We start from the raw sequence: 13551 nt of genomic DNA, 5'->3' as shown, positions 1-13551 counted from the left end.
CTTGTCGATTTTCAGACATGATTGGCAGATTTGGGTGACCAGTTCCTGAGTTGTGTATGATTGCAAATATCATCATTGACTTTATTTATAATTATCATAAGCAAAAAATTACAGAATGGAACCATGATCTTTTAAGCCCAGAATATCTACAGGTTTATGCCAATGCCATCCATGAAAAAGGAGCACCTTATGAAAATTGCTTTGGCTTTATTGATGGAACGGTCAGACCAATTTCACGTCCAACAAAACATCAGCGAATTGTTTACAATGGGCATAAAAGAGTTCACTCTTTGAAGTTCCAGGGTGTGGCATTGCCAAATGGTTTGATTGCACATATTTTTGGTCCAGTTGGTATGCTTATATTATTTAAATGAAAATATTGTAAACACTATATTGTACAAGCAAAAACAGTCTATAACTCAGGCAAATACTTTCTATATTACAGAAGGAAAAAAACATGATGCTGGTATGCTGGCTGACTCAAACTTCCTTCAAGACCTGGAACAAAATGCTTTTTCTGTGGATGGGAGACCATTATGCATATATGGGATCCCGCTTATCCACAGAGGATTCATCTACAAGCTCCTTTTCGGCATGGGGTAATCACAGACAGAATGAAAGAATTCAACAAGCAAATGAGTTCAGTTAGAGTGTCTGTGGAATGGTTATTTGGAGATGTGATCAACTCATTCCGGTTCATGGACTTCAAAAAACCCTCAAAATAGGTCTAAGTAGTGTTGGGAACGCATATATTGTCTGTGCATTGTTAAGAAATTCACTCACTTGCATGTATGGAAATATAACATCCAAGTTTTTTCAGTTAGATCCTCCAACCTTGGAGAATTACTTTATAAGTAATTAATGAATGCCAAAATGACTCATTAAACACACAAACAATTAGCAAGTATGTAACTTGTTATGTAAATACTGACAAGTGTAAGTGAGAAAGTTATTATAATTCAAATAACAAAACATTAAAAGTTCATAGTTACACAGATTGCTAAAACACAACAGTTAAGAATTCTTTCCTTGTAAGTGACAACACAATCTTACTTGGTTGTGAACCTCTAAATAATGTCAAGAAATGCTGTTGACAATTGCTGTTGTTGCTGAAGAAGTAAAGCTTGGCTCTCCATCATTTTTAGATTTTGTTGTTGCATCATTTTTAAGACTTCTGTTTGTTGTGTAGCTGCTTGGGTACTCAATTGATTTTGTATTTCTTGCTCATTTCGCTTTACTTCTAGTTCTGCACGACGGATTTCAATTTCCTTGCTTGATCTTTCTCTCAAATATTCGACTAATTCACAACTTCCGCGGCGTACTTTCTTAACATCTGAGTTTTGCCATCAGATTTTCTCTTGCATGTTTCGCCCATTCGTTCCAAGGCTGTCATCCTTATATCAATAACATTTGCATTTTCCTTTTGCTTTTGAACTGATGCTACCTCAAGGAAGCTGTCCTCTTTTTGGCACAACTCTTTAATCAAACTTTCTTTCTCCGACAGTTCGTCGACATCAATGCCACTTGCCCTTTCTTCTTCGCGCATCTTCTGCTTGAACTTAGCTTTTCAAAGACTCCACCGGTCTCGAACACTTCTCTTGTCTTTTAAAGTAAAGACTGGCACTTCCGTTTTATTTAAGTTTTCGACAATAGAATCCCATACTAATCCCCGATTGGGGCTTCCCTTTTTGTATTGAAACAGATCACTAACCATCATTTCTCTCATCAACAATAAATCGTGCTCATCTGTCCACTCCATTTTCTTTGAATTGTCAGCCATATTAATTTTAGAGAGGTTTTAGAGGCAACCTTGAAACAAGTATTTTCACGTCGGCGCGGAGGCCCGACGGCGTAAACGAAATACATACAACGCTGAACGGAAATAAAAACAACTTCCTCTTGCCGTTGCCGTCCAGTAAAACGTAGTTGCTTAAGCTCTCTATTATCAGCGCGCGGCCGCGTGGTCAAAAACATGGCGGATTTTGGTTGTCAAAGTCAGCGGAAAGACGCGGGCTCATAAAATAACATTTTTTTCGCCCACCCGGATTTGACAACCACAATTGCGATTATATCACATATCAATGCCAAGCACAAAAACTTTTAGAAATTTTATCTTTAAAACATGCTGCAAACTTGTTTGGTATACGGATGCTGAAGTAATGCCAGAAAAGGAAACATTTCATGACACCGTTAAGCAACGTAAGATTGTTTACTATTTAAAGTGTTCAGTGTTTTGTTTTAAGTCAATACTTGAAATGTGATGGTATATATTTTGTGAATGTTTTTACTCCTAAGTTTTAATTTAAGTTATGTTTATCCAGTCTTATTTGTTCTTTACTTAATCGGTTGCTAGACGAGGAAAAGCAACCAGTTCTTATCGAGATATGCATATCTTAAAACTCCTTGTTTCAACTGAGTTAAAATGGAGGATTTTTTCATGATATTTTTCTGAAAATATGAAGCAAATATTAAGGACAGAGCTGTATTGAAATCAAATCCAGTGCAGGATTAATTAATGAGCTCTTTGGTACATGTCGTATAATAAAAAATACCTGTATTAAACAGCTAGCCTGGACAATTTGACAGATTATGGACAATCATGATGATGGTGTGTAAAGGTTTGCTTTATGCTAAAAGTTTTATAAATGCCATCTGGTGTTTCTGTAAATGAATTGTTTGTTACACAGTGTAGTAAACAGGTTAGTACATCAAAATCAAGATAAAAACTACTTTGTTCAATAATGTGCCAAATTTTGCTCCTACCTTGAAATATTTGCTCAAGAAAAACTCATGACATGCATGAAACATTAAATACAGTACTGCATCATCTGACAAAATCCATACGTTTTTCAATTCCAGGTGATTAAAAATTCACATAAGATGCATTGGTTGCAATGAAGTTGAATGTGGAAGAAGCAAAAATTGATGGCAAAGAACTTTTTATGTCTTTTGAAGAATTACGATATCATTTAAAAGAATAAGAATAGCAATCTAGTAAAAGAAGCCACATCTGCCTTCAACATGAGACTTTTCCAATTATGTATAGTTACTTTGTACAAAATACTATTTTAGATAAACTTGTTTGTCATTCACTGATATTTTTACCAAAAGACAAAAAGAAAAATTCAAAGGCATGATGTAAAATTCAAAAATTTGTCAAGTTGTTTGAACCTAGAAAAAATTAGTATAGGTAACTGTAATTTGTAAGGACACAAAAGAAAAGTAGTGCAAGAAGGTTAGCATTTTTGAGAATTAAGAAGTTCTTGACATACATTACACAAGGCCATAATATTATAAATAATGTCTGTATAATAACAACTATACAACATGCTAAATATCTTCACCTACATTATAATTATTTAAACAGGTTTGCCTTCATGCAGCAATAAGAAAAGTGTTATGTCAGAGAAACCAATGCACTTTAATTTAAGAAATAGTATTTTCAATGGGAATAGTTCTGTTCAGTAGTAGATCCATGGTTGTCAATTACAATCCAGTTTCTAATATCTTGGCTCAAAACAGAACCAGCAACATGATTATAGAATTTAATAGTTCTCAGTAGATATTTCATAACTGTCCGAATATCCTAAAAAAAACTCAAAAAATACATACCTACTTATAATATATTTCCAGTCGACTTAAGTCGTAGGGTAAGCTAACTTTTCTAACTCCTTTTGGACATTTTAACTAAGATTTACCCATCTATTCAAGAAAGACAGTTGCACCAAGCTGTTAACAAACAGTCAAAAACACAAGTAATGCGCATGGGATTATGCATTAAAGCTTAGCGACACATTGACAGTGTAAAGATTGCCGTTTGATATTTTGTGGCTACCGTATGAATTGCCGCTTTCGACGGAATGGGGAGCAGGAAGTGACGTTTGAAAGGGTGTTGTTATTTAAAGTGGTACTATGACGAAAATTTTGCCTCTCGTTTTTTTTTCATAGATTAATAGTGTATGTAAAAAAATCTCTTCTGGCGAAATTTTAGCGCAATGTATTTCATGCTGCTCGAGTTACGTAGCGATAAAACTTGAACTTTAAGAGCCGCCATTAAAATGCGCCATATTTGAATTTTCAAGGAAGGTGCTTGTGACGTCATAGTCTTAACTCGCGGCTGTTTACAATATAACACTATATACAAATAGAGATTTAAAAGGTTGTATAACTCAATTTTTTTAACAATTTTTTTAAAGGAAATACAAAATGAAGTGTCTGTATCATGCGATGACCTTTGGTCTTTAAACCTAATGAAGCTGCTTGAAAAACAAATTCGTTCAGGCAAACTTCGTTAAAGCCAGGGTGATCCAAAATGCATTTCCTTTCATCGATTTCGAACTGATACATTTTACCACGGCATTGCTCTATTTCCATGCAGCATCGGCACTCTTGAGGGTTGACAACAAGATCCAACGAACAATGGCCACATTCACACCTTTAATATTGGCCAAATTGTATGTTTCCATAAAGTTATCATAGCTAACGGCAGACGATTCAGATCAAAGTAAAACACTAAGAATGACATCTTACCATGAAGTAACATCAACACGGGCATCAAAACGATCTTCCAGCATGTCTTCAACCCGCCGTTCTTCTGCGACTGCAGCTTCGTACTCAGCAATTTCATCGGGCGAAGCAAGCGGTTCAATATTATCGGCAAATGGCAAAATTTCCGAATTAGATTCGTCGAATTTGCCGTCATGAATTCCGATGAAGAAATCGATGCGTTTGTCTCGATCGAAGACTCAGAAAGCGAGCTAGATCTCGATGAATTTGACATTTTTGCTCTATTTATGTATTACTTTGTATACTTTCAATGTGCGCTTCTTGCCGTGTTAAGACTATGACGTCACAGACTTTGCTGATTGCAAATATTCAAAATGGCCGATTTTAATGGCGGACATGAAAATTAGACATTTCAAATGTTCATAACTCCCTCGTTATACTATTATTTTTGCTTAAATTTTACGAAAGCAATAATTGATATGTGTTTAAACTATTGAATGCTAAAATCGATGATTTTTTAACGTTCAGTTTTCGTCATAGTACCACTTTAATAAGAGTAAAAGACAAATTGTTGTTGTTGAAGTTGTACGTGGGACCAAACGGTCCTAAACGTAACTTGAAGACAGTAAATTAAAGACAGTAATTGAAGATAATAATTTGAAAGTAGTAAATTGTAATTTGGTTTATTGTAATTTGGTTGTCATTACTATGAGCAGTAATAGAGATCCGTTTCGGGAGGGAGCGAATGTTAAAAATTTTTCTCAAAGTGGAAGTTTTGACCATTGAGTTCTATAATAACTAGAGCAGTGAACTCCATATATATATATATATCTGGAATGATAACGACAATACATTTTATAGATAAAAAGTTGAAGCCAAAGTCCTAGTCTCTTGCGCGGTTTGTACGTCAGTTCCAGTCCTTCAAAGTCGAATATTCACGCGGTTTGTACGTCAGTATCATTCCCCTGAGTGCCAAACATACACGGCCAATATAAATTTGAATAGAAATTGCAAAAGCATAAACATATAAACAACATCACGACAAACAACACACGAGGCCAACTCCTCGCAAAAGGTTATTTTTTACTGCTGAAACTTTACTACAGTGTGAGTTCGTTGTAACTTACAACTTGTAACGAGGAAAAGCCAACTGAAAACTACACTGTTTGCTAAAAAGACAATACAATAGAAAATATGACGAGAAAATATTCAAGCATAAATTTTTCTTTCGTCGGAAGGTAAACTTTCAAACGGTGTCAGACAGTGTTTGTCTTTTTTGTCATTTAAGTGGATTTAAAGATCTGTTTTTCCGAATAAAAAAGAAACTTGACTATCCAGTTTCATAAAAAAATATTGAGTCTATAACTCGCATTTTTACTTTTTACAGAGCGATTATGTTTTTCATCGATTTAGACAGTGCTTGAAACTTGAAATACTAAATGGTTGTCATCTCGATATCAATAATTGAATATCCTTAATAACTTTGATATGTTTTAAAGGAAAACCGCAGCGTAAGAGCAGATCGACTAAGTTCACCTCATCTTGCTTCTCGATTTATCACTTTGATTCACTTTCCGTGAACCTTTTCATTCCAAAAATTTCGTTATTTTTACGCTCTGATCAAGATCCGAACTCTACCATTACCAAGGGACAAATGATTTTAAAAAAATAAAATGAACACGCGAGGACTAGAGCCTGACGTGTGATGACGAATGATGACAACAAATATTTTTTTGGCTTCAATTTTTGGCTTCTGTTATCATTCCAGTTATTCAAATGTCGAGTTCACTGAACTAGAGCGGCTAACTTTACTGGGGCGAGGATGCCAAAAAAATGGCGGCCAAAGGACGTATTTCCGCTGAAATGATCGCTTTGCAGAAAAATAATATTCTCGACCTCCCCCTGGTGTCTAAAGTAAATAAAAAGAGTTTTTCAAAAACAAACACGATATCACAGAATATGGATATCGTTAGTTCCATATTCTGTGACGATATCTTTTTTGGCATTTCTTTTATAATGCCAACACTTCAATCGTTCAATTGTTGGTTGTCGTAGTTTCCACAAAAAGGAACATATCGCTTCTCACAGGTGAGGTAGTTGTTTGTTTCGAAAGTCCGTCAACGATTGCATGCACTTGGAAAGCCATAAAATACATATTAAAGATCGTATTCTTTAAGACTGACTTGAACGCCAAATATACTGATGTTTTCCTGTTTTTGTTTATAAAATTCTGCATACTTTTCTGTCATTTGTTAATGCATGAAATCGTAAATTTACCCATTTATTTGCAAAATAGTTTCCCTAAAGCAAAAAAGACCCTGCACACATTTTGCTCTGTGAGTAAGTATCAAAAAGAAATGATCAGCCCCAACGGTACCCATGATTTGGAGCAGAGCTTGTTATGTTCTATTTGCTGACAACATGCAGGGAAGATCAAGGAGTAAAGATGACTGGAAGATGTTATTGACCAGGCAGAGTCTTAAAAATGATGATATGCTGTAAAGATAATTGATTTATTGTCTGCCCTATCCAGAGTTATTTAATTTGATCATGGTCAAATTCTATGGATGGAGACAATGGATTCACTAAGGATGCCTTGAATGCTTTGAAGTTAAAGTTCATGATCCAAAGAAAGATGGCAAGAAGGTTGTGTGTGTTTTGATGCTTAATGAAATGTCAATTCACAAACATGTAAAATGGAAGGCCATAAAGTTTGTGTCTATGTAAACATTTGTACTGAGATTGATGATGACTCATGCAGATGTGAAGCTTCAAACTGTATATTGGGTTTTATGTAACTTAATGTTTAAATCATGTCATCTTTTATCAAAATATTTTAGTTGAGTGTTGTTTGAATGTTACTAATATCTAATGCACTATACTGAAGCATTAAAGATTCAGTGATGAAACTTTAAAGTTACTGTACTGTATATTTCTTATATATTTCTTATATTTCTTTAAGAAAAATTTGAGCTTATTTACCTATTAGAGTACAGAATGGAGATTTATCATATGCATTATTGCTGCTTTTTTAAAGAAAAGTTTTTCACTTTTCAAAGCTTGTCTACAAATTTTTTGCTTCTTATTTCTTATCATGAGATTGATGATATAGAGGTAAAATAATACAATATTCTAATTTCTAAAAAGCTTTTAAGCTTCTAGCATAAAAGTACACTATAGGTATGTAATTCATTTAGTTTTATTGCCTTGCTATAACATATCTACTTGCACTTCATCATTCTTGTATGAACAAAACACCAGATGTGGATACTCAGAGAACAAAATGCACTACCAACTGCTTATGAAATTTATTATTGAGGTGAAAACTGTGTTAATCATTCAAATTATAGTGCACTTTTATTGCAAATATAGGAAAAACAAAACAAAGTGAAAAAGAAAGGTAGAAGTATTAAAACTACAAATGAATTATAAACACCATTGGAAGCATAAGTGTTTTGATGATTATTTGCATTTTGCCCAATCCATATATCAATACAACAAAATCAAAAATGCTACAACTTTACAAGTATTGATGCAGTTGCACTTCAGAACATCACAAAAGGTTACTTAAAGTAATTTCTATACAATATTGTTTGTTTTCATTTACCAAACCTATGCAGACTTGAGTCTTTTTGAAATTTAATATGAAACTCAATTACAGAAAATCCGTAAATATCCAAAGATTTAATATTTACTTTTTTAAAGAAACAAGTAAAAATCCTACAATTGTGGCGAAAAGCCATTGCCCATTGCATCATGAAAAGAAGAAATGATAACAAATAAGCTAACTTCTCTCGTGAACCGTGGAGATGAACTATGATATACTTTTTGTATAGACTAAAGAGTTTAATCGATCAAACAAGTTTGACGCTGGTAAAAACGACGCACATCTGCATTCATACATGTGTAGCCGACATATAGCTCTTTCGTCGATAGTTATAAATGCATCCTCGTAGGAGCACATAACTGACAACCACAGTTGACTCGCTGTTATGAATTTAAGGTTTTTACCTTGATTTTCATCAAAAATTGCTTGCCGAATCCCAAATACACAATACATTTTCCTCACTTTCCTCAGGAGGGAGGGAATTGTGAAATTTTCGGAAAAAGCGGTCAATTTCGTAAATCTCAGCGGCAACGGACGAAGTCCGCCATTTTTTTGGCGTCACCAGATATCTAAGGCCGCGCTTGAGATAGCCGCTCCAGTTATTATAGAACTCAATGGAGTGGCCCTTCTGTATGTATCTATTCTGTGCTTTCGTGTTGATTTCCATTTGTACACCATTCGAGCTAGCAGCGAAAGAATTAAACGTCAATTTTTCCTATAGGACATGGATGATAACTCGTGGGAACATGTTTCCATGGAAGACGTAAAAGGTTATGTCAAGGAACACATCTCCGTCATCGCTGATTTTTTTAAAACACACCAGGTTAAAAGATGTAGAAATGAATATTGCGTGATAGCAACTCAGGCTGTTGGAAAATCTGTAGTTTATTAACGCCATAATGAGGGTGGTCAAGAAACGTCGATCAAATTTATTACTATCATGAAAACAACAAATGTTTTGCTCTGAATATCTCAAACTGTCAAAGAGAATTACTATTTCTTAAAGTTACGAGAAAATTTCATTTAATTTTTATTTTAAAACGTACGCTTTCATTATTATAACTTTTCTTTTCACAATGTTCAAAAAAAATTGAATAAACAGAAATTAAAACATAAATGTCTCATGAACAATGTCATGAAATCGAAAATAAATAAGTGTCAATTTATGTTACACTTGCAAATGAAGGTTGACTCCACTATAAATGCTAAGAGCTGTCTCTCCTAAGATAAAATGTAATTTTCTCTCCCTTCTTAGACAATTTCGCAAAATAACTCTAAAATACTAATGGTCTATGCCATTACAAATCATACTAGCCTATACTGAAAATGGATTAGTAGCGAGAGACTTGCCGAGCGGAAATCGAATTCGTGTAATGAAAATTAAAGCCCAACATAAAGTTTTAATTTGAACCATAGAAATAGACTAAAAATTATAAAATTGAATTTATTGTAACGTTTCGTCTTTATTTAAGACAACGTCAGACTGAAGAGGTCTTAAAGGGGAAGTCAGAGTTCGGAACAACTTAGGCTCAAATGAAAGAGTATTGTATTATTACTTTGCATACCAAGTCTAAAATCTTTACGTTAAATACAACTCGAGAAATAAAGCAATGAAACTGCGTTATTTTGCAAATATAAATGTACATCCGAGCGAACCTGCGATCAAGCAGCGGAATTACATCGTTACGTCACTGCGCGACTCTGTAATCGAGCAATTCTGAAGAGAGAATATCGATATTTTTTGTCTGTCAATTTTAAAGTCTTCTCTAGGTAAATGGCATTTAAACGATTCTTCGAGCGATATTTTGACCTGTTCTAACTTAAAAGATGGTAAAGAAATTTCAAAGATAAATGGAGGGCTCTAAATATTATACTTTTTGAACTGCTAATAAACGTATTATTTTTTTCTGGTATTACGCTTAGACGAAAGCAGAAAATATGTGTATTGAAGATTCAATTCAGAGTTTTAACGACAGATTCACAATTTTCGAGGTACTGAAAAGGTATCACAAGCTTGGTTATATATATATATATATATATATATGTACTCTTTATCTGGTTCACTCATATTTACAGTCGTCGAAATCACAGTTTGTTTATTAAAGAATTGTATTAATATGTAGGCCGTGCCTACATACTTGGTAGTCATGGAAAGATTATTATTATTTAGTGTTAGATAACTGGTTGTGTGTGAAACTTTAAAGAAAACCTCTCCGCTACTTAGAAACTACTCCACTTTGTTTTCTGTTTTAGTACTTCTTTTTCTGTTGTCAGAGTAATAAACTATAGGATACCTGGCTTGACTGTTTCTTTTTTGTAGCAGCTAGTTGTTTGCTGTCATATTATCATTTATTAAATACTTAATTGACTTTACTTGGCCTCATATAAGTTGCCAACTGTCTAGTCATTCTCTAACAAGAAAAATTTCTGATATTTAAAATTGCCAGGTATTCTATAATTTAGCCACACCTATGTGTGTATTTCAGCCATTCGTGATCGGTGTGCTGCTATCACTTCTTTTTTGCTTGGTCTTGGAGTAGGTGCAATATTCTTTGGAAGTTTAACATGCTTGTCTATATGATGTAAAATGGACACCCATTTCTCATGGAGCACTTCAGCATTTCCCTGACAACTTTGTGCACACCACCAAAGGTGATTGTATACAGACTGGATCCACTCTAGTAGCTCATGATTTTCTTTTTTCTTTGCCTTCTCTGTCAATTTTTTTGTCACCCACTTTGAGAGATGCCAAACATCATATTGGTGCACTATGGAAGGGTACCTCTTTCGCATTTCAGAGGTTATTTGAATGTGGCGGTCAGTTGTCAATGATCTCACTTTCACACCTTGACATTGTCAAGTGCTCTTTGGCATCCTTTTTTCTCCATTGCATTAGAGGATGAAACTTCAGAGACTTGAACAAGAGAAAAGTCAATAATTTTCTCTGAAGTTTCATCCATTAAGGAATATGTACCATATTTTGCGCTATGACCAGGACTGTCTGATCTACCATCACCACATAAGTCAACCGGTTTCATTTTGTTTTGATGGTTTCAATAATTTCTTTTGTTGTTTTTATAGACATTGTCAATGACTGGGAAGACAATCTTATTTTGAACTTCATAAAACTGATCTTTATTTACAAAGTTTAAATTAATTGCATTTGCAAATTGCTTGGTGGCTTCATAGGTTCCTCCAGTCATGATAGTTGCAGCAGGAATTAAAATATTACCTGCTGGTTTATTGTGCAAATCTGGTTGAGACTTCCACTGGTAAGTATGATTATTGCTACATGTTGTTTTTATGGCAACCATACTACCAACATGGGACTTCTCAATCTCACAAAGAGAACCACATATTCTACATGTTGCGAACAGCTTATCAAGCATGCTTTCAAAGACAATGAATTTTCCTTGATTTTTTAGTTCCTCACCTTCAGATTCCTTATCTGTATCTAGTTCCTCAAGATAGGTATAATCATCATCACTATCTGATGCAGCAATATCATCACTGCTTCCTAAAGAGATTTCTGAATCAGATGATATAATAGGAGTTGTTGTGATAGGAGTTGTTGTGTTAGGAGTTGTGGGGGATGTTACTGGTTTTGGTGTATGACTTGAAGAAACTGCATTTAAAGAGGGGGCAACATTTTTTGAAGCGTTTTTATTTTTTAATGGTTTCCTTTTTCTTCATGCAAGAGTTTGTGTGGCAACTGTCCTTTGTCTTGGTATATCACACTGTGCTTCTGCATCAATGAAAACTTTTGGCTCACATTGAATCTGGGCATCCTTGGACAATGGACTGGGAGGCTGATCTTCAATGCATGTTGCAAGATTTGTATCTTCATCTAGTGATTGTATTATGCTTCTAACTTCCTACAAAATAGTCAAACTTCTCAACCAAGAGAGTACAAAGCTAATTGTTTAAAGAACAGTTCAATAACTTCAAATATAATCTATATGGTTGCAATATCCTATTTACCTCATGTCTTGCAATACTATCTCTCATTTGTTCTCTTCTGTGTGACATTTTTCGCTCGGGTTTACGATTTAAAAATGGAAATATCGATGGTACACTACTAGGTTTTAATATCTTTTTCGATTTCATGCCGAATATCTCCTTTAGAGAAGTACTAAAGCAATCTGGGGTGAAATGGTCGCTACATACGTAACATGAAGTTGGCTTCGGTATATTATCACGACGAACCCGTGCAAGCCATATTTTTTGCATTGTTGGGTCGTTTGGCAATCGATGATACGATACATCGCTACCTTTTGTTTTTCTAGATCCGTTAGTGCAATTAGGCACCATGCAATGTGGCATTGTTCCGAAATATTTAAAGTAAACAAAGTAATTGTAATTGTGTCGCTTTTCCTGATATGTTGTCTATTTGAATATATATACGCTCCCGCGAAAGCGCGCAGTGACGTCACGAGACTTTACCGCCTCTTGATCGCAGGTTCGCTCGCATGTACATAATAGCTGATACAAAATATACAAAATTTCGTGGTTTCATCGCTTTATATCTCGACTTGTATTTAACTAGAAGATATAATATTTGGTATATAAAGCCCGCCGCACACTAGCGTACTTGCCGCGCGTACTTGTTATTCGTGACAAGTTGGATCGACAAAAATTCCTAGTGTGCGCGGAAGTTTCGAACAACATTTGTCATTCGTGACAGATATTCCAAATATCAAACATGTTTGATATTTTTTGTCACGAGTAACAAAAATCCCAAGTGTGCGGCCGACGAAAAGCAAGTCCTACAATGATGACACTACGCATGCGCATATTAAATTAATGTAAACACAATATGGCGGATAGCATTGACCATTGAGCTCTATAAGAACTGGAGGGGCAAAGGGGCCTGGACCCCGTGGTCAAAAACATGGCGGTAATGGCGGATTTTGGTTGTCAAAACTTCCACTTTGAGAAAAATTTTTAACATTCGCTCCCTCCCGAATCCGGAACTCTATTACTGCTTATATCAATGACAACCAGCGAAAACAACCACGATACCGTAAGCATAAAATATTGAAAATAATGCTTCAGGTTTTTGTGAAATAGACACACACATTTAAATGAGGTAAATCTACTGTAAAATAACGTATATTTTGTCAAGTAATGCTTTAGCTATATTAGAAATAAATATCAAACGGCATTCTTTACACTGTCAATGTGTCGTTAAGCTTTAATGCATAATCCCATGCGCAATACTTGTGTTTTGACTGTTTTTAACAGCTTGGTGCAACTGTCTTTCTTGAATAGATGGGTAAATCTTAGTTAAAATGTCCAAAAGGAGTTAGAAAAGTTAGCTTACCTACGACTTAAGTCGACTGGAAATATATTATAAGTAGGTATGTATTTTTTTGAGTTTTTTTTGGTAGGATTGATTCTGGGTGTCTTATAAGGTATTATGATATTCTGATAAATCT

The 13551-nt window shown here is 34.6% G+C and overlaps 1 protein-coding gene and 1 pseudogene across 1 annotated transcript in view; one reads left to right on the top strand and one right to left on the bottom strand.

Annotated features, from left to right (window-relative positions):
- The window catches only part of LOC124443752 (cell division cycle protein 20 homolog), a 42674-nt gene that overhangs the window by 693 nt on the left and 28430 nt on the right, over nucleotides 1–13551 (top strand). The window lies entirely within an intron of this gene.
- LOC124443817 lies at nucleotides 938–1851 on the bottom strand (annotated as a pseudogene).

Source organism: Xenia sp. Carnegie-2017, unplaced genomic scaffold, assembly GCF_021976095.1.
Source record: "Xenia sp. Carnegie-2017 unplaced genomic scaffold, XeniaSp_v1 HiC_scaffold_1, whole genome shotgun sequence".
Classification (NCBI taxonomy): Eukaryota; Metazoa; Cnidaria; class Anthozoa; order Malacalcyonacea; family Xeniidae; genus Xenia; species Xenia sp. Carnegie-2017.
Note: the sequence above shows the minus strand (reverse complement) of the source record. Positions and strands in the feature narration are given on the sequence as shown.